General features: G+C 40.1%; 1 protein-coding gene across 7 annotated transcripts in view; it reads left to right on the forward strand.

The window, feature by feature from the left end:
* The first annotated feature begins 1,343 nt into the window (after positions 1-1,343).
* The window catches only part of LOC111952162 (A-kinase anchor protein 13), a 149,405-nt gene continuing 125,024 nt past the window's right edge, over positions 1,344-25,724 (forward strand). For 6 of the 7 annotated variants that reach the window (XM_023970698.3, XM_023970701.2, XM_023970699.2 and 3 more), the window contains exon 1: positions 1,345-1,623. The gene's annotated coding sequence lies outside the window, so the exon portion shown is untranslated. Of the gene's footprint in view, positions 1,624-25,724 lie in introns of all 7 variants that reach the window. The other variant, XM_023970700.3, reaches the window with a different exon arrangement.

Consider the following 25,724-nt stretch of genomic DNA (forward strand, 5'->3'; position numbering starts at 1 on the left):
GTGTGATCACCATTTGCCTGATGCAGCGCGACACATCTCCTTCGCATAGAGTTGATCAGGCTGTTGATTGTGGCCTGTGGAATGTTGTCCCTCTCCTTTTCAATAGCTGTGCGAAGTTGCTGGATATTGGCGGGAACTGGAACACGTTATCGTACACATCGATCCAGAGCATCCCAAACATGCTCAATGGGTGACATGTCTGGTGAGTATGCAGGCCATGGAAGAACTGGGACATCTTCAGTTTCCAGATCCTTGCAATATGGTGCCATGCATTATCATGCTGAAACATGAGGTGATAGTGGCGGATGAATGGCACAACAATGGGCCTCAGGATTTCGTCACAGTATCTCTGTACATTCAAATTGCCATTGATAAAATGCAATTGTGTTTGTTGTCCGTTGCTTATGCCTGCCCATACCATAACCCCACCGTCACCATAGGGCACTCTGTTCACAATGTTGATATCAGCAAACCGCTCACCCACCATAAACGCTGTCTGTCATCCGCCCGGTATAGTTGAAACCGGGATTCATCCGTGAAGAGCAGACTTCTCCAGCGTACCAGTAGCCATCGAAGGTATGCAGTTGCCCACTGAAGTCGATTACAACACCAAACTGCAGTCAGGTCAAGCACGCAGATGAACTTCTCTGATATGGTTTCTGACAGTTTGTGCAGAAATTCTTTGGTTGTGCAAACCCACAGTTTCATCAGCTGTCTGGGTGGCTCATCTCAGACCATCCAGCAGGTGAAGAAGCCGGGTGTAGAGGTCCTGGGCTGGGGTGGGGCCTGCGGTTGTGAGGCCGGTTGGACGTACTGCCAAATTCTCTAAAACGACATTGCTGATTGTAGAGAAAATAACATTTAATTGTAAGGCAACAACTCTGGTGGACATTCCAGCAGTCAGCATGCCAACTGAACGCTCTCTCAAAACATTAGGCATATGTGGCATTGTGTTGTGTAACAAAACAGTTTTACATTTTAGAGTGGCCTTTTCTTTTCCCCAGCACGAGCTGCACCTGTTTAATGATCATGCTGTTAAATCAGCTTCTTGATATGCCACACCTGTCAAGTGGATGGATTATTTTGGCTAAGGAGAAATGCTCACTAATAGGGATGTAAACACATTTCTGAGAAATATGTTTTTTGTTTGTATGGAACATTTCTGGGAACTTTTATTTCAGCTCATGAACATGGGACCAACGTTTGTATTTTTGTTCAGTTTATTATGAATGCATTATCCACATTGCAGTGTTTTGAAATGCGGGCTTTTATTTTGAAGGTTTCAAAATTACCATATGATAGTCACGTCATTGTTTGTGATGCTGGCAGAATACTCGTCTTCTGGTGAACTGAGAATAGAGTTTTAAGCGTGATCAACAAGTGGGCGCTCTGGGAACTATCTAGTAGCCCTACTGCATTTAGAAGTAGCGGCCATTCATTATGCTGAGAAGAAGGGGGACTTTATATGAAAATTAGATGCCCAAGGGATCTGGACTTCTCTCTGCAGATCAATGAGTATACAAGGCACGAAAAGGTTGTCGTTTGTGTTCTGATAACTTGTGAATGGAGAGGGGAATGCTTCGGAAAGAGGAACGCACGCTTTAAACACCCTCTAAATTCGAGGTAAGATACATTTTAGGCTGTAGCACGAGTTGAGAAAAAGGACAGTAGTATTTGGGAAATGTGAATAAACTGTTATCTGGAAACTATTTTGAAACAATTATCTCGGTCTCTTTTGCACGAGATACAATTCTTTTCCCCCCATGTTAGAGGTGGCACATTGTAGCCGGTTAATTGCGTCTAGCCTCATGATTGCACCAATGTAAAAGTGTTAAGAACGTTGTCGTAGTGACCCTGAGKTGGCCTTGCTGCTTAGAATCCCAAAAAATCTAAGCTATGTCCGTGGTAAATAATTGTTGCACACACCGGTACAGTTAGGCAACCCCGTCCCATGCACCCCCTCCTAAATTCAGATCAGATATAAATGCTAAATGAGTGTCCACCAAAAAGACATGGGGGGTTGCACTCCACTATTGTGCCACTAAAACGGACACATTTATTACCAGACTGAATAGAATGACTTCCTAAAAGTTCTCCCCTTCAATATTAATACAATGCATAGTTTCCATGACGTAATTAGCCTACATGTAATTCTGATGTTATTTCATGTAGTTATTATAKAACTCGTGCAATACAAAATCAGGCCTGTTACCTTTTCACTATACAGGTGTCTCACCATTTAAGATTGTATTACTTTGTAAAAATTCAGATGACCAAAGTACAATAGCTATATGTTGTTAGGGGACTATTTCTTCTGTAAGGTCAGGGGCTCGGGAATGTGGTCTGAAACACACAGCCACATTGAATCAGATGTGATGTTAATGTAACATTTATTACTAGACTACAACATTAGTATTGTGATAAACATAATACATGTTTTTTATTTTAAACTATCTATTTGTTTAGATAAGACATTTATACCCAATGTGCTAGAGTAGCAGTAGTCATTCACATACATACCCATGACACTGTTGTTGTCTCATCATACAACATCTAAATGATTGTGAGACAGACTTCGGTGTGACTTCTCCAAGAGAGCTTGTGATTGCCAAGGCCTGGGAGCTAGCCTGCAGTACGTGTTACATGTTATTGTTTTGGATGTTTCATTGCTTTTAACTCCTGTCTGATTACATTCTGTAGCGTTGAGTTTGTTGTTAAGAATTGGAGTAGTGGAATTCCCAACATATGTTGGGTCTCTGTTTCCCACTGCACTAGCATGCATTACAGATCACACACACACACACACACACACCTGTCTCTTATACACATCTAGATGTGTATAAGAGACAGCTGCACTAGCATGCATTACAGATCACACACACACACACACACACACACACACACACACACACACACACACACACACACACACACACACACACACACACACACACACACAGTTGGACTCGCAGTCTGTCTGGCATACATGCATGTTTCATGTTCCCCCTCATAGCTCATGTGGCTCATCTGCACTTGGTTCTTGTCCAAGGGCTAGGCCTTAATGTCTGTAAGAAATCAGGATTGCAGTACAAGTCATCACTTTTAGCCTAGATATAGTGCCTTCAGAAAGTATTCACACCCCTTGACTTTTCCCACATTTAGTTGTGTTACAGCCTGAATTTAAAATTGATTATATTGTTGTGTCGCTGCCCTACACACAATACCCCATAATGTCAAATGTATTTATTATTTATTAAAAAGGAAAATCTGAGTCAATAAGTACAGTGCAGTTTAGAGGTTGACCGATTAATCGGCATGACCGATTTCAAGTTTTCATAACAATCGGTAATCTGCATTTTTGGATGACGATTATGGCCAATTACATTGCACTCCACAAGGAGACTGCGTGGCAGGCTGACCACCTGTTACACAAGTGCAGCAAGGAGCCAAGGTAAGGTGCTAGCTAGCATTAACTTCTTTTGGCTCAAATCCCGTTAACGGGATCGATTTGACTACAGCCAGTGAAACTGCAGGGTGCCAAATTCAAACAACAGATATCTCATAATTAAAATTCCTCGAACATACAAGTATTATACACCATTTTAAAGATAAACTTCTTGTTAATCCAACCACACTGTCCGATTTCAAAAAGGCTTTACGGCGAAAGCATACCTTGTGATTATGTTAGGTCAGCGCCTAGTCACAAAAACAGCCATTTTCCAGCCAAAGAGAGGAGTCACAAAAAGAGAAAATTAATCACTAACCTTTGATGATCTTCATCAGATGGCACTCATAGGACTTCTTGTTACACAATACATGTATGTTTTGTTCGATAAAGTTCMTATTTATATCCAAAAATCTCAGTTTACATTGGCGCGTTATGTTCAGTAATGTTTTGCCTCCAAAACATCCGGTGATTTTGCAGAGAGCCACATCAATTTACAGGAATACTCATCATAAACGTTGATAAAAGATACAAGTGTTATACATAGAATTAAAGATAGAATTAAAGATATATATGCAACCGCTGTGTCAGATTTCAAAAAAGCTTTATGGCAAAAGCACACCATGCGATAATCTGAGTACAGCGCCCAGCCACCTGCCATGTTGTGGAGTCAACAAAAATCAGAAATAGCATTATAAATATTCACTTACCTTTGATGAACTTCATCGGAATGCACTCCCAGGAATTCCAGTTCCACAATAAATGTTCGTTTTGTTCGATAAAGTCCATCATTTATGTCCAAATACCTCCTTTTTGTTTGCGCGTTTAGTCCAGTAATCCAAATGCACAAGGCGCAGGCACTAGGTCCAGATGAAAAGTCAAAAAAGTTMTATTACAGTTCGTAGAAACATGTCAAGCGATGTATATAATCAATCTTTAGGATGTTTTTATCGTAAATCTTCAATAATGTTTCAACCGGACAACTCCTTTGTCCGGTTGAAACATGAAAAGGAACAGAGCTCGTGCGCGTGACTAAACTAATGGCTTTCTGCCAGACCACTGGTTCAAACAGCTCTTATTCGCTCCCCCTTCATAGTAGAAGCCTGAAACAACATCCTAAAGACTGTTGACATCTAGTGGAAGCCTTAGGAAGTGCAATCGGACCAACATTTACACTGTATATTGGATAGGCAATCACTTGAAAAACTTCAAACCTCAGATTTCCCACTTCCTGGTTGGATTTTTTCTTAGGTTTTTTCCTGCCATATGAGCTCTGTTATACTCATAGACATCATTCAAACAGTGTTTTCTATCCAAATCTACTAATTATATGCATATTCTAGCTTTTGGGCCTGAGTAGCAGGCAGTTTACTCTGGGCACCTTATTCATCCAAGCTACTCAATACTGCCCCCTAGTCCCAAAGAAGTTAAATTTATCTTATAAAAAACAGCGGTGCCTGTTAATTTATCATCGAATCAAAGCCTACTTCGCCAAACGGGTGATTATTTAACAAGCGCATTCGCGAAAAAAGCACTGTCGTTGCACCAATGTACCTAACCATAAACATCAATGCCTTTCTTAAAATCAATACACAAGTATATATTTTTAAACCTGCATATTTAGTTAAAATAAATTAATGTTAGCAGGCTATATTAACTAGGGAAATTGTGTCACTTCTCTTGCGTTTTGTGCAAGCAGAGGCAGGGTATATGCAGCAGTTTGGGCTGCCTGGCTCGTTGCGAACTGTCTGAAGACCATTTCTTCCTAACAAAGACCGTAATTAATTTGCCAGATTTTTACATAATTATGACATAACATTGAAGGTTGTGCAATGTAACAGCAATATTTAGACTTATGGATGCCACCCATTCGATAAAATATAGAAAAGTTCCGTATTTCACAGAAAAAATAAACGTTTTGTTTTCGAAATTATAGTTTCCGTATTTGACCATATTAATGACCTAAGGCTCGTATTTCCGTGTGTTTATTATATTATAATTAAGTCTATGATTTGATATTTGATAGAGCAGTCTGACAGAACTTTCCTGCGTTTGCCAGCAGCTCTTCTCAATGCTTGAAGCACAGCGCTGTTTATGACTCCAAGTCTATCAACTCCCGAGATTAGGCTGGCAATACTATAGTGCCTATAAGAACATCCAATAGTCAAATGTATATGAAATACAAATGGTATAGAGAGAAATAGCCCTATAATTCCTATAATAACTACAACCTAAAACTTCTTAACTGGGAATATTGAAGACTCATGTTAAAAGGAACCACTAGCTTTCATATGCAACTTAAACGTTAGCTTTTTTACATGGCACATATTGCACTTTTACTTTCTTCACCAACACTGTGTTTTTGCATTATTTAAACCAAATTGAACATGTTTCATTATTTATTTGAGACTAAATGTATTTTTCTTTATGTATTATATTAACTTAAAATAAAAGTGTTCATTCAATATTGTTGTAATTGTCATTATTACAAATATATATACACTGCTCCAAAAAATAAAGGGAACACTTAAACAACACAATGTAACTCCAAGTCAATCACACTTCTGTGAAATCAAACTGTCCACTTAGGAAGCAACACTGATTGACAATAAATTTCACATGCTGTTGTGCAAATGGAATAGACAAAAGGTGAAATTATAGCAATTAGCAAGACACCCCAATAAGGAGTGGTTCTGCAGGTGGTGACCACAGACCACTTCTCAGTTCCTATGCTTCCTGGCTGATGTTTTGGTCACTTTTGAATGCTGGCGGTGCTTTCATTCTAGTGGTAGCATGAGACGGAGTCTACAACCCACACCAGTGGCTCAGGTAGTGCAGCTCATCCAGGATGGCACATCAATGCGAGACGTGGAGGAGGCGTAGGAGGGCAACAACCCAGCAGCAGGACCGCTACCTCCGCCTTTGTGCAAGGAGGAGCAGGAGGAGCACTGCCAGAGCCCTGCAAAATGACCTCCAGCAGGCCATAAATGTGCATGTGTCTGCTCAAACGGTCAGAACAGACTCCATGAGGTGGTATGAGGGCCCGACGTCCACAGGTGGGGTTGTGCTCACAGCCCAACACTGTGCAGGACGTTTGGCATTTGCCAGAGAACACCAAGACTGGCAAATTCGCCACTGGCGCCCTGTGCTCTTCACAGATGAAAGCAGGTTCACACTGAGCACATGTGACAGACGTGACAGAGTCTGGAGATGCCGTGGAGAACGTTCTGCTGCCTGCAAACATCCTCCAGCATGTGCCGGTTTGGCGGTGGGTCAGTCATGGTGTGGGGTGCATTTCTTGGGGGCCGCCCACAGCACTCCATGTGCTCGCCAGAGGTATCCTGACTGCCATTAGGTACCGAGATGAGATCCTCAGACCCCTTGTGACACCATATGCTGGTGCGGTTGGCCCTGGGTTCCTCCTAATGCAAGACAATGCTAGACCTCATGTGGCTGGAGTGTGTCAGCCGTTCCTGAAAGAGGAAGGCATTGCTATGGACTGGCCCGCCCGTTCCTGAGACCTGAATCCAATTGAGCACATCTGGGACATCATGTCTCGCTCCATCCACCAACGCACGTTGCACCACAGACTGTCCAGGAGTTGGGAGCATGCCCAGGCGTGCTCATCAGGAGCATGCCCAGGCTTGTAGGAGGAGGTCATACAGGCACGTGGAGGCCACACACACACTACTGAGCCTCATTTTGACTTGTTTTAAGGACATTACATCAAAGTTGGATCAAGCCTGATAGTGTGGTTTTCCACTTTAATTTTGAGTGTGACTCCAAATACAGACCTCCATGGGTTGATAAATTTGATTTCCATTGATAATTTTTGTGTGATTTTGTTGTCAGCACATTCAACTATGTAAAGAAAAAAGTATTTCATAAGAATATTTCATTCATTCAGATCTAGGATGTGTTATTTTAGTGTTCTCTTTATTTTTTTGAGCAGTGTATAAAAATCGTCCGATTAATCGGTATCAACTTTTTTTTGTCCTCCAGTAATCAGTATCGGCATCGGCGTTGAAAAATCATAATCGGTCGAACTCTAGTGCAATTGGTAAAGAATTCGGACCTCTTCCCTTTTTCCACTTTTTGCTACATTGCAGCCTTATTCTAAAATGGATTAAAGAAAAAAAATCCCCATCAATCTACACACAATACCCCATAATGACGAAGCGAAAACAGGTTTTTAGAAATGTTTGCAAATGTATTAAAAATAAAAAACAGATGCCTTATTTACATATGTAATCAGACCCTTTTGTTATATGACTCRAAATTGAGCTCAGGTGCATCCTGTTTCCATTGATCATCCTTGAGATGTTTCTACAACTTGGAGTCCACCTGTGGTAAATTCAATTGATTGGACATAATTTGGAAAGGCACATACCTGCCTATATAAGGTCCCACAGATGACAGTGCGTGTCAGAGCTAAAACCAAGCCATGAGTTTGAAGGAAATGTCCGTGGAGCTCAGAGACAGGTTTGTGGCGAAGTAGGCTGTGATTAGATGATAAATTAACAGGCACCGTATTGATTATATGCAACGCAGGACAAGCTAGTTAAACTAGTAATGTCATCAACTATGTGTAGTTAACTAGTGATTATTTTAAGATTGATTGTTTTTTATAAGATAAGTTTAATGCTAGCTAGCAATTTACCTTGGCTCCTTGCTGCACTCGCGTAACAAGTGGTCAGCCTGCCACACAGTCTCCTCGTGGATTGCAATGTAATTGGTGTCCAAAATGGTGATTACCGATTGTTATGAAAACTTGAAATTGGCCCTAATTACTCGGTCATGCCGTGTAAATATAAAAAAGCGCAGACTGAATATGCTTGTCATCGGCAAGGACTAGGGAGTAAAAAAAAWWATATATATATAAAAATAAGCAGAACATAACTATGTTGTCACATCCTGACCATAGAGAGCCTTTATTTTCTATGGTGGAGTAGGTTAGGGCGTGACTGGGTGGTTAGTCTAGTTTATATTCTCTATGTGGGGTTCTAGGTTGTGTTTTTCTATGTTGGTTTTGGTATGATTCCCAATTAGAGACAGCTGGCTATCGTTGTCTCTAATTGGGGATCATACTTAAGTAGCATTTTTTCCACCTGTGGGTTATGGGATATTGTTTGTTTTGAGTTAGTGTGTTAGTCACAGTTCGTTGTTTATTGTTTATTGTTTTGTCTTTGCTAAAGTTTCACTTCGTTATTAAATTATGTGGAACCCAACATACGCTGCGCCTTGGTCCGTTAATTCTACAAACGACCGTGACATATGCACAGACAAAATCCTAGAGGAATACCTGGTTCAGTTTGCTTTCCAACAGACACTGGGAGAAAAATTCACCTCTCAGCAGGACAAAAACCTAAAACACAAGGCAAAATATACACTGGAGTTGCATACCAAGATGACATTGAAGGTTCCTGAGTGGCCTAGTTACTGTTTTGACTTAAATCGTTTTGAAAATCTATGGCAAGACTTGAAAATGGTTGTCAAGCAATGATCAACAACCAACTTGATAGACCTCGAATAATTAAAAAAATATATATATATGTGAAAATATTGTCCAATCCACATGTGCAAAGCTCTTAGAGACTTACCCAGAAATACTCACAGCTGAAATCACTGCCAAAGATGATTCGAACTTGTATTGACTCAAGGGTGTGAATGCTTATGTAAATTTGATTTCTGTATTTAAGTTTCAATAAATTTGCAAACATTTCCAGAAGTTTTTTGTGTATAGTCAATTTAACACAACAAAATGTGGAATAATTCAAGGGGTATGAATACTTTATGAAGGCACTGTATTTGAATCTGTCTGATATCTTTTGGCATGGGGCAGTTAGTCACATTGGTTCATAAAGACTGCTATAGCACTTTGATGATATAGGCCTAAAACCATTAGAAACATTGTATTCTGAAGATTGACGCATTGTATTCTTGAATATGACGTTTAAAACAGCCACTCTTGTGGGAAAAAATTGCTCTGGGAATAGAACTGTAAAACAGGAGAAAGTGGTTTCTAACATTCCATACAGTGGAATTCTCTGTCTAATGAAACACAAGAGGGTCCGTCTGCCACTCACTGCCTGGGTTTCAGTTTCAGCTCCTTATAAGAGTAGTTCCTCACAGACTACAGGGCCTGCTAATGAATGACCTGAAAGTGCTTTCACATTTTCCTGGGGTTAAACATTGGGGTATATGAAATTATCCTGTCTGAGTTTCACTTTGAGCAATGTGTCTGTTTCTCGCCTATTTCATTACTCGCTGATTGAAATATGACCTTTTTTTATTTTTCAAGTGTGACTTTAAGGATGGAGGTGTTAAAGGGAATGGCATACTGGCATCTTGTCAGCAACATTCTCCACAGTAGAACAGTAGATATGCTGCCAAGCCAACCTCTCTGGCTGGTTGGGATCCTCAGGCTGGCTAGAAGACATAGACAGGAAGGTTAGACCTCCAACTTAAATTCATAGGAGGTCTTTGTATGTAGTGGATGATTGAAGAATGCATTCACTGCCTGAGTTTCCTCCCTTTTCAATGTGGTATGACAACATTAAAAACCCTCTATTAACAAAGCGTGCACCCCCACACATGCCCTTGTGTCTAAACACCCATTACACCAGCTGGATATCCTGGTAGAGAGGGGGGAAGAGTGACACGGGGGAAGACCACACCACACCTCTGAATCACCAACACCTCTCTGGATTGTTAGAGTTTTATTTCAGTTTTTCAATCTACGGTGGGTATCATACAGTGCCTTCAGAATGTATTCACACCCCTTGACTTTTTAAAAATGTTGTGTTACAGCCTGAATTTACACACAATACCCCATAATGTCAAAGTGGAATTATGTTTTTAATTTCTTTTAATTAATTAAAAAGGAAAAGCTGAAATGTCTTGAGTCAATAAGTATTTAACCCCTTTGTTATGGCAAGCCTAAATCATTTCAGGAGTAAACATTTGCATAATACATTGCATGGACTCACAATGTGTGCAATGGTAGTGTTTAACATGATTTTTGAATAACTACCTTATCTTTGTACCCCATACATACAATTATCTGTAATGTTCCTCAGTCAAGCAGTGAATTTCAAACACAGATTCAACCACAAAGACCAGGGAAGTTTTCCAGTGGTAGATGGGGTAAAAAAAAAAGACGTTTAATATCCCTTTCAGTGCATTCAGTGTTGGTGCATTTGGGGTGTGGAATGGAATTAATTGTATTTTTGATTTTTCTTCTTGGGGGGGACTGTAGGAGGGGTCTCGAATGGTTGAGGGACAGCTATTGTGGAACTGTTGGGGGTGGGGGGGGGTGGGGGGGGATCTTGGAGGGTTAGGGTTCACAATGTGCCCTTGTGCGGGGCATTGACCCTGGATGCTTCCGTGTGTCACTCTGAATGGGAGTCTGTTGGATAACTGGTATGGTGTAGTTATTGAGCGGCTTCACTGCAAGTATGTTGTATTTTTCGGATATTCAATAAAAAAAAWATATAAATAAATATCCCTTTCAGCATGGTGAAGTTATTAATTACACTTTGGATGGTGTACACCCAGTCACTACATAGATACAGGCGTCCTTCCTAACTCAGTTGCCATAGAGCAGTGGTCACCAACATTTTCTGAGTAAAGATCACTTTTGCAGTCATTAAACAAGCTGACATCTACTGCTCAGATTTTTTGTAAACATGACTTAAATGTAACACTAACCTAATAAAAACAATTCTGTAGGAATGAGGTTTGTGCAGTAGGTAGGCCTAATACATTATCACAGCATATTGGCTATATGCCTGGCCTGCTAATATTGTTCTTCTCAGACCATATTACCTTTCAAAGCTCAAGCTTTGCTAACTAAATAGATCAGTTCAGGACCTGAAACTAACTTTTTGGTCCACCAGCCAAATCTACCAGCCACTCATAATCTTTTACCAGACAATTTGTTGTTGCCATTATTACACTAAAACAAAAAACGGATGAGCATGCTTTGTAATGTTTCTAAAACAATAAAGGTGTTACTTGTAAGAAGTGATGTGGTATATTGCTACATTTTATTTCATTTTTTGTGACCCGAGTCTTTTCAATCAAAATATCACAGATGAGACAGCGTGTCACTACTTCACAGGATAGGCATTTGAACATAATCTTAATTCTTTTTCAAAATTGTTTTTTGGGCAGAAATGCCTTCCAGAACATGTGAACTTTCATGTGCCTTAAAAACAAACGTGTATGCCATCTGTAAATAAGAATAAAATTGTAAAAATTACGAGCCTAGTTGGTTTAGCCATGGAAAAAGCCAGGAACCTTCCCGCTGACCGTGATTGGCTAACATAATGGATGGGCTAGACATGCCGTGAGATGAGTTCGGATTGGTCTCCCATGTAGCATGCTTCTGTCTATAACATGATCTGGTCAGTATGCGTAGGTAATCCTTTCTAACACAGCTTTTTTGAAAGATATCACGTAGTAGAACTGCAAAAGTGTTGCTCTCCACTTTCTGGGAGACCGAGTTTTGAAATCAGTGGAATGCCTGTTGGAATTAGAGTATGATAGTTAAGGAGATGGAGAAATTCTGGCGTTTGATTGCAAATATGCTGAGGGAGTCGAAGAGAACACACAGAAGGATTTTGTATAAACACTTGTCTCCGGATTACATCTTCAAACTAAGGGCAACCATGGCATCCGTGAGAGAGTGAGAAGCGTCCATCCATGTAAGATAGTCTAGCTAGCTACATTTTCAGATATTAAACGTTTCACATTTTTTCTAAGTTATTTCCATTTCAAGTTGAAGTGTACTGTTAGCAAATCTAGCTTATGTTAGCTGGCTGGCTCACTAGCTAACGTTACGTGTATGATCTGTGTAGTAATATTATTCGTATCTCAGAACCAATTGCATTGCTAGCTTAGCCAAATGTTAGCTAGCTAACATTGAACCTGGTTGGTTGGGTACCTGCAGATTAATGTAGGGTAGTAACGTTATGAGTTGGGATTATGGTTCATTGTTTAGCTAGCTAGCTACATGTCTAACAAAAGACTCCACTATGCAAGTAACTATTTCACCAAACTTTCTGTATCCTCTGCATGTGACCATGGGCCAACCAAACAGTGTCCGAGTTCTACATTATCTTGGTAGAATGCCCTACTTTTATTTGTCACACTCACAACCTTAAGCTTTTTTCTGTAATTGGCTCGCCATTAACTTGTAAATAAGGATCTTGTTGTGAGTTTATTTTCCTGTAATAGTGAAGACAAATAAGCTAAAGTGAAGACGTTGTCAGTGATAGGATATGGTCATTATTTGAAATGGCTAGCCAGCTAACTTAACATTAGCTAGCTAGCTAACAAGCTAGAAACAAACCAAAACATTGTTTATAAAGTTGTTTTTAGTTGCCTGGTTTGCTAGATTGACATATACTAAATCCATTTTKAAATGGGTGGGTTTATTGGKGTTAAAATACACTAGTTATGCTATTTTGGACAAGCAGGCTGCTGATGTCATGCAGCTTGAGGTTTTTTCATAACGACAGCGACTAGTTTGATGTCGGAMGACAATAGAATGTTAATGATGTCATTGCGACAACTGATGATAGACGTAGAATTAACCAGCCTTTAGTCTTGAAACCTTTGGTTATTTAGTACATGGCCTCATAGGTGAATCCTAAAAGAGATGGATGGGGCTAAGGCTTAAGAGGGTGTGAACGATGATGAATGGGTGTAGACAAAGAAGCGTTCTCCAGTAGGTGTACCAAAACATTCAAGGGCCATTTTCTCAAAAGTGAGGTTACAAGTTCATCAACTTTCAATGCAGAATTACTTTCCCATTGTTCCTAAACTGTAGTGTATAATATACTCTCTACTTTTATCCAATGTAAAAARCACAATTTAACATACAACATACAGTGGAAGTCGGAAGTTTACATACACCTTAGCCAAATAYATTTAAACTCAGTTTTTCACAATTCCTGACATTTAATCCAAGTTAAAAATTCCCTGTCTTAGGTCAGTTAGGATCACCACTTTATTTTAAGAATTTGAAATGTCAGAATAATMGTAGAGAGAATKATTTATTTCAGCTTTTATTTCTTTCATCACATTCCAAGTGGGTCAGAAGTTTACATACACTAAATTAGTATTTGGTAGCATTGCCTTTACATTGTTTAACTTGGGTCAAACGTTTCGGGTAGCCTTCCACAAGCCTCCCACAATAAGTTGGGTGAATTTTGGCCCATTCCTCCAGACAGAGCTGGTGTAACTGAGTCAGGTTTGTAGGCCTCCTTGCTCACACACGCTTTTTCAGTTCTACCCACACATTTTCTATAGGATTGAGGTAAGGGCTTTGTGATGACCACTCCAATACCTTGACTTTGTTGTCCTTAAGCCATTTTGCCACAACGTTGGAAGTATGCTTGGGGTCATTGTCCATTTGGAAGACCCATTTGCGACCAAGCTTTAACTTCCTGACTGATGTCTTGAGATGTTGCTTCAGTATATCCACATAATTTCCCTCCCTCATGATGCCATCTATTTTGTGAAGTGCACCAGTCCCTCCTGCAGCAAAGCACCCCCACAACATGATGCTGCCACCCCCGTGCTTCACGTTTGGGATGGTGTTCTTCGGGTTGCAAGCCTCCCCCTTTTTCCTCCAAACATAAAGATGGTCATTATGGCCAAACAGTTCTATTTTTGTTTCATCAGACCAGAGGACATTTCTCCAAAAAGTACGATCTTTGTCCCCATGTGCAGTTGCAAACCGTAGTCTGGCTTTTTAATGGCGTTTTTGAAGCAGTGGCTTCTTCCTTGCTGAGCGGCCTTTCAGGTTATATCGATATAGGACTCGTTTTACTGTGGATATCGATACTTTTGTACCTGTTTCCTCCAGCATCTTCACAAGGTCCTTTGCTCTTTGCTGTTGTTCTGGGATTGATTTGCATTTTTTGCACCAAAGTACGTTCATCTCTAGGAGACAGAACACGTCTTCTTCCTGACCGGTATGACAGCTGCGTGGTCCCATGGTGTTTATACTTGCGTACTATTGTATGTACAGATGAATGTGGTACCTTCAGGCGTTTAGAAATGGCTCCCAAGGATGAACCAGACTTGTGGAGGTTTACAATTTTTTTCGGAGGTCTTGGCTGATTTATTTAGATTTTCCATGATGTCAAGCAAAGAGGCACTGAGTTTGAAGGTAGKCCTTGAAATACATCCACAGRTACACTCCAATTGACTCAAATTATGTCAATTAGCCTATCAGAAGCTTCTAAAGCCATGACATCATTTTCTGGAATTTTCCAAGTTGTTTAAAGGCACAGTCAACTTAGTGTATGTAAACYTCTGACCCACTGGAATTGTGATACAGTGAATTATTGTAACGGTTCTCGTCCTCTTCGTCTGAGGAGTAGCAAGGATCGGACCAATACGCAGCGTAGTAAGTGTCCATTTTAATTTATTAAAACTGAACACTGAAAAATACAAAATAACAAAGTGAAATTACCAATTTGTAAGTCGCTCTGGATAAGAGCGTCTGCTAAATGACTTAAATGTAAATATAATGAATAATACCGAAACCCGAAACAGTCCTGACATGTGAAATAAACACTACAACAGGAAACAATCACCCACAACACACAATGAAAAACAGGYTACCTAAATATGGCTCCCAATCAGAGACAACAACTGACACCTGCCTCTGATTGAGAACCATACTAGGCCCAACACATAGAAATCTAACAACATAACAAAACATAGAAAAACAACATAGAATGCCCACCCCAACTCACGCCCTGACCAAACTAAAATAAAGACATAACAAAAGGAACTAAGGTCAGAACGTGACAATTATAAGTGAAATAATATGTCTGTAAACAATTGTTGGAAAAATTACTTGTGTTATGCACAAAGTAGATGTCCTAACCGACTTGCCAAACTATAGTTTGTTAACAAGACATTTATAGAGTGGTTGAATGAGTTTTAATGACTCCAACCTAAGTGTATGTAAACAGGTCGGTCACACATGTTCAGCTGCCCCTTTTAGGGCAGAAGGTTACTGTGGCAACAAGGGCACCCGAGCAGCTGGAGTCCTCCATTGCAGTGTGCCTGCCTGTGAGAGATGAGAATCTGACTAGTAGCCAATGTCTTCGATGAAGCATACACTCAAAGATCAAAAAACAACCTAGCTTGTTAACAAACAATGTAAATAGCCAAGAAAAACAAGAACAAAGGCTCACTTTAGTAGACTTTTGAATAAATTAGACCAACTTTTATGTCTGTGAGCAGCACTTCTAAAAATGTATATTCACTTTAATCACAGTGAGCACAGCTCCCCAGCCAGGCAGTGTTGACGCGCGTCCTGTGAGGTGGGATATATAGGAATCGTAGGTCTTTGTGTGATAAGCTACTAGCTATGAAACAAAAATACAGAAACAGTAGAAAAAAGCTACTGCAGAATTTATTTAGCTATAAATGTGCTCATACTTGACTTCTATCTCTTTTTATTCGCAAAAAAAATACGAGTGAAATGCTTGCACTATGGAACCCTGACCACCCGCCAACGTGTCTGGTGAAATAGGCATTTTACCCGCAAATTCCTAAATCTACCCGCATTGGGGGGTGTGGCAGGTGTTAATTTTTGGCCCTGGATCAGTTGGTGTAGCACTTGCAAGGCACAGCTGAGTATAACTTGAAATAATTTGCAAATAATTATMTTTTTTATTTTACTGGACTGATGTTACCTGCATCTGATGGTCATGGTGCTTTCAAGACAAGTGGGAACTAGAAAGAAAAAAAACTAGTGATGGTCAGGTCGGAAAGTCGGGGCTCTAGAAAGATGCCCGAGTTTCCGACTTGGAATTCCGAGTTGGATGACCATTCAGAACGATCTTTCAGTTGGATCTCGTTTTTTTCCAACTCCCATTTGTCTTGAACACACTGAAGTCGGAGATGTCAGAGTTCCCAATTGTTTTGAATATGGCATTAGACTTAGTGCAGGGAGGGAGAGAGCAGCAGAGGGTCAGATTCTTGCGATCCCTGCTCTCCTTCCTTTCCTCTGGTGAGACTGACCAGAGAGAGGGGACCCCGTCTTCCATCTGATGGAATAACTTGAGTCGCACCCCATCCGCATCTGCCTAAATCACAAATGAATGTTGTTCCTATGACCAGAGAAAGTGAAATACTCCTTAATATTAATATAGACACCACAAGCTGCTAATAATAATAAAAATGCAGGGCTATCGATACACTTGGCTACTCATTCATTGCAGCGTGAGTGGGAGTAGGGAGAAGGCGTTGAATGTTTTATAATAGCGTTGAATAAAAACAGTGACAGTGCTAAATAATACAATAAAACAGCAGCTCTTTGCTGTATTCTTTGACAGTCTCTCTTTGGTCATGATTTAAACAGTTATGAAATCTCACATAGGCTAGTAATCAAACATGTAGGCATAGTGATTTGAGCTATTCGATTGCCCAGCACAGTAGAAACACTCTATTTAGCCACAGATCTTTCGGTCCGCGGGTAGGCTGAATTTGTCTTTTCAGTCAAATGAAATGGTTCAAAATGGGAACACTTTGCCTACCCGGTGCGCAGGGATTCTGAATCAAGTGCACTTACTGCCAACAACGCAACACAAATAATAATAAAAAGGAATGCAAGCATTTATCATTGGCTTTTCTACAGAAATATTTGGTCATCGTCTTGGAAGGCCTTGAAGATCGACCAGTTGGTGATCGACCGGTTGGTGAGCACTGYCGTAGAGAAAGGATTTCACCATGAAGCTGACCAATGGTGACTTTAAAACAGTTACAGAGTATAATGGCTGTAATAGGAGAAAACTGAGGATGGGTTAACAACATTGTAGTTACTCCACAATAATAACCTAATTGACAGAGGGAAAAGAAGCAGTGGTGATCCATCATTCAGGGCAGAGCATTTTATTTTGGCATTAATACGTGTCACATATCAGTTTGCAAACAATGTAAAAAAAACTATGACATTGAGTTAATAAAGCCTCATACAAACATGGTCTCTGTTTTGCAAACATGGTCTTATTTCAATCCTTGTCATATGAAGAGAAATTATATATAAAACGTATCAGTGCTCATCGGCCATTGGACATAAACATTACACAACAAGTTGGAAACTGCAAATTCAACAATGAGTGGTTTGGAAGGAATTAGCGGCTAACTGCAAGCATTGCAAAGCACTAGCCTGCTATTCAGTGGAGTGGGTGTGTGGTCCAAGTCTGGGTTTAAGGGTCTCTTTTCCAAGCTTAAAAGGATAAACATTCAACACCATGGGCCGTAAAAGGTTGAATACATGGGCCATGCTGTCAATCCAGCATGACTGCTGCAGCGTTCAAAACAACTGGAAGCTCGGAACTGGGAAATCTCAGACTTCATTGAGTTTAAGACAACTGGGAACTCTGGGGAAAAAAATTGCTCACACTGGGAAAATACATTTTGAACCGTCATCCAACTCGGAACTCCAAGTCRGGAACTCAGGCCTATTTCTAGAGTTCAGACTCTTTCTAAAGCTCCGACCTGAAGACCACTGACGTCATGATTGAACTTAGTTTTTTTCCCCAGAGTTCCCAGTTGTCTTGAAAGGACCATAAATCCAGAGAATACCAGACTTTGACAAAGTTTGATGACAAAATTTGCCCATGATGGACYGCCACGCCACCTTCCTGTTTAAGTGAGCACAGCACAACGAGTCCAAAATGATTTAATATGCCAGGGAGATATGTATACCGTAGCTAAGAAAGTAATACTAAATGTATGTTGTAGTGATGCACCGATATGACATTTTTGGCCGATACCAATATCCGATATTTTCTCTGACAAAAACAACGATACCGATAACCAATATGTAACATTTTTGTGTCCTTTTAAGCATTCTAGTACAGTTAAATAGTTAACACACACATGGACACAGYGGTCTAAGACACCGCATCTTATTGCAAGAGGCGTCACTACAGTCCCTGGTTCGAATCCAGGCTATATCACATCCAGCCATGATTGTGAGTCCAATAGGGCGGCGCACAATTGGCCCAGCGTCGTCCGGGTTTGGCCGGGGTAGGCCGTCATTGTAAATAATAATTTGTTCTTAACTGACTTGCCGAGTTAAATAAAGGTTACACACACACACACACACACACACACACACACACACACACACACACACACACACACACACACACCACACTGACCAAAAAGTAATTTTGTTGGCATTTACGTATGTCCCCATTTACCAGTAAAACATAATCAAAACCTATTTCTTTCACTTACTTGTTCATTTGTTCAGTCGTTTCATTCTGAAACAGGATTTCTAAGGAAATTCCGTTTTGAGTCTTTGCTTGTCAAAAAAGATACACGTCAAATAACACTATTTGAYGTGTCAAATAAGCTTGTTGACCAATCAGGACCTGAATATGACTGCATGTCACAAAACGACAATCTGTTTCAATAGCTATAGTTAGCTAGCTAACTATATAGCTAGGTGTCATCATCTAAAATAACCCTAATTTATAAGACAGTTCTTATTTGATTGTACACATCTATGTGAAGCTAGCCACAATAGTGGACTGTGCAGTTAGCCTTCAAAATAAAAGTGTCATTGACAGTGATGCAAATTAATACAAATAGTAGAATTGTGCCATAAYTGAATAGATCTTGCTAAACGAGGTTGGAATGTTGTTATTTAAAATCAACAAAAGACAATAATTTGTTAATTTGACATCTGTTGAAATCACACTGGATGTATTATACTTTAGAATTGCATTGGGGCCATACTTATTTCACTGTACAGCCATTGTGGATCAATGACATGGGGTATCAGTCAACTCAGTGACACCCAGAGAACATTAGCATCATAGCTCTTATTGCGGGACTCTGAAACAACTATGAATTGAGCCACATTTATTGTCAACCTATGTGTATTGAACACTATTCCCGAGGAAAAACAATACTGCGTGGATGTTTTGGAGTCTGATAACTCTGAGGAGGACGTTGGGAAAACATCTCTTGGGTATTGAGTAGACTGATACCCTATTTCATTGATCCCCGATCCTTAGGTAAAGCTGTACAGTCAGTATGAATGTCAATACACACAATAGGCTGACTGGGGAGGTGATTTCACACAGTCACTGTCCCGCGGTAAGAGCTACAACGCTAATGTTTGTGTAAATGCTTTACAGTTGTGTTCTGTGGGTGTCACTGAGTAGACTGATACCCCATGTCATTGCTTCACATTCCAACCTTGTTAAACATGATCTAGTTTAAATATGGCATGATTCTATCAATTGTAAATGTCTCCATCACGTTCAAAGAGGTACTTTTATTTTGAAGGCAAACCGCAAATTCCACTATTGTGCCTAATCATTATTGTTGCTAGCTTCACAACACATATCGCGGTCCGGTCGAGCATCACTAGCCAGATGAAGCTAGCTGACTGCCTATGACGTTAGCTTTGGGCAACAGGGTTAAGTAGCTGGCTAGCTGATTATTTTCATGAACTGAAGTTCAATTTCAATAGGAGAACAACAAGTGACTACCTAGCTAATACTTACTCACAAGCAGTCCTAAATCATTGCTAAGAATAATGAAAATGACTGCAGTTTCTACTGGTCATTGTTTTCAGGCTGGTTGTATTAGTGCTAGCTAGGTACCAAGCTAAAGCTAGCTACCCCAAAAGTTGTGGTCGAACAAATAATGCTTTATTACCAACGCGGTATTGTAAACATATCGTTCGTGGCTGGTGTTTGCTTGTTTGCAGACTTTTTTGTACGGCTTTGGCTGATAGTAGTGGTGGTGATTGGCTTGCACATGCTAATTCAGAACACACAATAATAGAACTGTGTTATTTGACGTCTCAAATTAAAACCTTATTTAACTCGTCTAATAGGGTAATTTTACCCGTCAAATAGTGTTATTTGACGTGTATCTTTTTTGATACGCAAAGACCCAAACGGCATTCCATAGTATGTCGTGAAGCTAATAGCAGTGACGCTATTACTGTGTAACTCCGGTAGGGCAACATCTGAAAAATAGCGCACTTGACTTGGTAGTGTGTACCGGTGCTCGACCAGTCGGTGAAAGCCAACATCACCCACGACAGAGAACGGTTAATTGTCAAGGGCAATGAATTCCATTATCTTGGCGTTAATGGATTTCGCCTTTGAGTTGTTTTGCTGAAAATGTCTAACTCTTTCAAATGACTGCTCTACTTGTTGACTGCTCGATTCACACAGCAGACATTGTGGGCTAGGTTTGGAATGCTGTGTTGCATGTGTAGCGCAATATTTTCCTTGGAGTCATTATTTCATGTACCTACGTTATATAGGTATACACATCTGCTTTGACATCGGTTTTGCACATCAGCGTTAAACTAGATATCGGGCCGATACCAATGTTGGCATTTTTAGATAATTTTGTCCAATTCCGATATGTTCACATATATAAAGACATAACAAAAGGAACTAAGGTCAGAACGTGACAGTTATAGCAATGATGAGTTCTCTATCTCTATAACAACAGGCACAACTCCGATATAAAGTTGTTTTTTTCAAAGTTGCCGGAATGCCACGTGCGTCCACTTATATCAGCGCATTCGTAACAACCTAACCATTATGGAACTTCTATTCAATCAAATATGCATCACGTGGCAAATTAGCAATTACATTTTTAGTTGACCAAATTCAACACTCTCATTGACCTTCATAAAACAAATACTCAATTCGTGGGCTTATTTTTGTGGCCAGATTTTTGATGGAGTTAACCTCATGTAACAAATGGGGTGGTACGTGCAGCACAATGCACTCAACACTAAATCACAGAGTTTCTAAACCCAGAGGCGCAACATCGTTATATTGAAGGAGTGCCTTTGATTTGACTGCCTGCACAAGGGCAGTTCAGCGCGAGACGACCGTTACACTCGAAGACGTGTTTCTGCACATTAGCTTAGCTAGCCAATGTCGCCATGACATTGCCTACAAGCGTGATCTGGGATTTATATTGGAAAAGCAGTTTCTAACTATCTTCATACTCTACTGTGTTTGACCAAATGCTTTACCAAGCTAGCTATCTAGTAAGATGATGAAGAAATCATTTAATTCACTCTCCACTATCCCATATCGCTGGTTTTCTTGCCAGCTAATGTTAGCCAAATGGTTAACATCACCATTTAGCAAAATATAGCTAGCTAGCTACTCCACCGACTCTCGACAGCTAACATGCAGCTGCTACGTTCAATAATAGTGCTGAGCAATTAGTGCTTTTTGAAGTCAGTTCGGTTTCAGTTCGGTTATCAAGAAATAATCACAGTTTTTGATTTCGGTTTTGATCATTTTTTAAATATTAAAAAAAAACATGAAATGTACTATGCATTATCACATCAAAACAAATCAAATTGTATTTGTCACATGCTTCGAATACAACATGTGTAGACCTTACAGTGAAATGCTTACTTACAAGCCCTTAACATGTTTTTCTTCTTAAAGCATTGTTGGTTAAGTAAAAAATAGATAAGTAAAAGAAAATAGAAAATAAAAGTAACAAATAATTAAACAGCAGCAGTAAAATAATAGCAATAGGGAGGCTATAAACAGGGGGTACCAGTACAGAGTCATTGTGCGGGGGCACCGGTAATTGAGGTAATATGTACATGTAGGTAGAGTTAAAGTGACCATGCATAGATAATAAACAGAGAGTAGCAGCAGCGTAAAAGAGCGGTCTGGATAGCCCTTTGATATTATGTGGGTTGAATGCTGTAATAATACAGAATAAAACAATTAATCAAAGTCCCATGATGGTAGTGACTGCTCACCACTGCTTATCACTTATTAACCATCATTTATTCACATTACTTTACTTTAATCAAATATTTCAGTTGTTGTGTGTATTACATTTGTGCTATTTGATCACTTTATTTCATTCCAAGTCATCATCTCATCTCTAAAGAGCTGCTGCCTATGCTATCTGACAAAATCACAATTTTAGTGATTAGTTTGCATATTTTTATGAATACCAACTGAATTCCAACTATAAATCACTTTATTCCTATTCCTCGCGAAGCAACTGCTCTCTAGCCCTCTCAATCGCGTGTTCTTCCGTCTTCTCTCCCTCTTCGTGTCTGCCCCACACAGACGGACAAGTAGGTCCGCAGTGGATTATGGTCATTGTAGTTAATTACCACATTTTCGGCACTAAACTTTGTAGAATATTGGCCTGTTGGAGACTACAGCTCCCTACATTGCACAGTTCAGGCTTGATTTGACTTATCTCTAGATAAACTGTGCATTGAGCTCACAGAAAAAAACAGAACAAAATGGAATTAAATAATTGACTTCGGACTTTGTAACACAATAAAATGTAAAGAAATCCAAGGGGGTGAATACGTTTTATTTTTTATAATATATATTTTTTAAATAAAAATAATTCACACCAGATACACATACGAACATCAACTTACAGACGCACACAAACAACAATCTCATCTGCCCAGATCCACATGATCACATCCCCATCCCTAGTGCCTGCATTATTGATGGCCACATGGCCTTAAATTGTACCAATTAGTTTTTCTCGGTCGCCCATGCTATTTCAATAATAAATAATTAGAGTTTTATATTGTGTTAATGATGGCAGATTGATTGATTTCCAAGTTTTTAGTATACGTTTTTTCTAAGTATACGTTTTTTTCTAAGATGAGTCTTTCTTGTCTTGAAATATGCAGACAGACGGATTAAAAGTAATACTTCTGACAGCCAACTTTCTAGCTCCACCCATAACTTTTGTACTTTATAGCATTCCCAGAAAGCATGGATTATTAAGTCATTATTAGTTTACACTTAAGACATGACTTTGTTGTTGTGCTGTAGAATTTGTGAATTTTGTCTCTTGTATAATAAATTATATACATTAGATAATACTGGATTAAGCATACACTTTAATTAACTGTAATTTCGTTAGTTATGCTGCAAAATTCCCTCCATCTTGTGCCGACGTCAGTTCTTTTTAAGTCTTGGTTCAAATAGTTAAAACAGTTTTCAAGGAGGTGAATACTTATGATACCCACTGTATATAAACTTTCTTTGGCTACTGTAGCTGTTGGGCTGTTTCACAGATGGACTGGGTGAATTATTGGGGTGCTATTATTTCAGACTGTGGGAAATAATGTATGGAAGCAGAGCTCAGTGTTCTATACTGTCTTCCCTGTCATGTGATTTTGTTTTCTCTTCACTCCCCGTATATGTCTGTGGTTATTCTGTTCACTCCCCGTATATGTCTGTGGTTATTCTGTTCACTCCCCGTATATGTCTTGTGGTTATTCGGTTCACTCCCCCGTATATGTCTGTGGTTATTCTGTTCACTCCCCGTATATGTCTTGTGGTTATTCTGTTCACTCCCCGTATATGTCTGTGGTTATTCTGTTCACTCCCCGTATATGTCTGTGGTTATTCTGTTCACTCCCCGTATATGTCTGTGGTTATTCTGTTCACTCCCCGTATATGTCTGTGGTATTCTTTCACTCCCCGTATATGTCTGTGGTTATTCTGTTCACTCCCCGTATATGTCTGTGGTTATTCTGTTCACTCCCGTATATGTCTGTGGTTATTCTGTTCACTCCCCGTATATGTCTGTGGTTATTCTGTTCACTCCCCGTATATGTCTGTGGTTATTCTGTTCACTCCCCGTATATTGTCTGTGGTTATTCTGTTCACTCCCCGTATATGTCTGTGGTTATTCGTTCACTCCCCGTATATGTCTGTGGTATTCTTCACTCCCCGTATATGTCTGTGGTTATTCGTTCACTCCCCGTATATGTCTGTGGTTATTTCTGTTCCACTCCCCGTATATGTCTGTGGTATTTCTGTTCACTCCCCGTATATGCTCTGTGGTTATTCTGTTCACTCCCCGTATATGTCTGTGGTTATTCTGTTCACTCCCCGTATATGTCTGTGGTTATTCTGGTTCCACTCCCCGTATATGTCTGTGGTTATTCTGTTCACTCCCCGTATATGTCTGTGGTTATTCTGTTCACTCCCCGTATATGTCTGTGGTTATTCTGCAATGGTACGCATGGTCACATGCGTACGCTTTTCCGGTTTTAAGCTGCTCTCCGACTTGAGAAGTGGTTTTCCAGTGCCCAACTGTCTCGGTCTGATACGAAGCATGCTTGACTTACTGCTAACTCCCCCTAATGAAAGATTGCACACGGAACTCTGGTTGTGTCCTCAATTGCAGCGCACATTAAGAGCCCATTTATACTTGATCCGAAAATGTGGTCGGAAGTGCTGTATGGATGGTGTGACGCAATTGCGGAGCCTCTGGAGGCACGCAGAGGCCAAATTGAGCTCCGTACCACATCGCCGTGCAGAGGCCTCCATATAGATCAGCATTGACATGATTGGTTGATGGTAGGTGACGGTGGGAGGTCCTGTATAAACTCAAACTCACTTCCTTGACAACTTCCTTTACAAGTATGAATGCCCTGACTTCTCAGAGGCCATATCACCGTAAATGCTGCATGGCCAATGCAGACGTYGGATTGACCATGCAGCACCTTTTACTCCAACAAAGGATGGGACAATAGAATGACAGTACTTAGAGTAGATAGAGGCTGTGTTAGAATATGTTGAAAACTTGATCCCACTACCAAGCAAAACCTCTATTCATAGCACTGATTCAAAAGTATGGAATTAGCTAACCAAGTTAGGCTTTCTTTTTGTTGAGTCATACTGTCACACTTGTGCCATGTGTTGTAGTGAACGACATTGATTGCAAACAGATAGGCCTGGGAGTTCTATCTCTGCCATTTTACTTCATCAAATTAAACTTGGTTCTTCCTTGATCTGCCCGATGACTACAGAAGGTTTTATTTTGTTAAATTTCATCATAATAAACATGAATAACTCACTCCAGATCCTCTGTACCAATCTTTCATTTTTAGCATTCCTACTACAGGGGAGTTTACAGAAGGGCCATCAACTGTTCAGAAGGGAGCATGTGTTAAACAAGCCAAGTCAAATCTGCACTAGAGAGTGCAACCAACAGCACATGTCCCAGACACTCCAGTGCTGTTGACACACACCTGCCTGTGGCCTGGCTGCCTTTCCCCCTCTCAACTGTGACATCACAGCTTTTATCTTCCCTCACCACCATCTCCATATTTAGCCCTTCTGTAATCAGTGTAGTGGGCCTCAGCCTGGCCAAGCACACACACAGGATCCTCTGGAGTCACTGCATGTTCCGAACACTGTCTTGCTTTCTATTTTTTTGTTGATGTAAA

Source organism: Salvelinus sp. IW2-2015, linkage group LG26 (genome assembly GCF_002910315.2).
Source record: "Salvelinus sp. IW2-2015 linkage group LG26, ASM291031v2, whole genome shotgun sequence".
Taxonomy (NCBI): Eukaryota; Metazoa; Chordata; class Actinopteri; order Salmoniformes; family Salmonidae; genus Salvelinus; species Salvelinus sp. IW2-2015.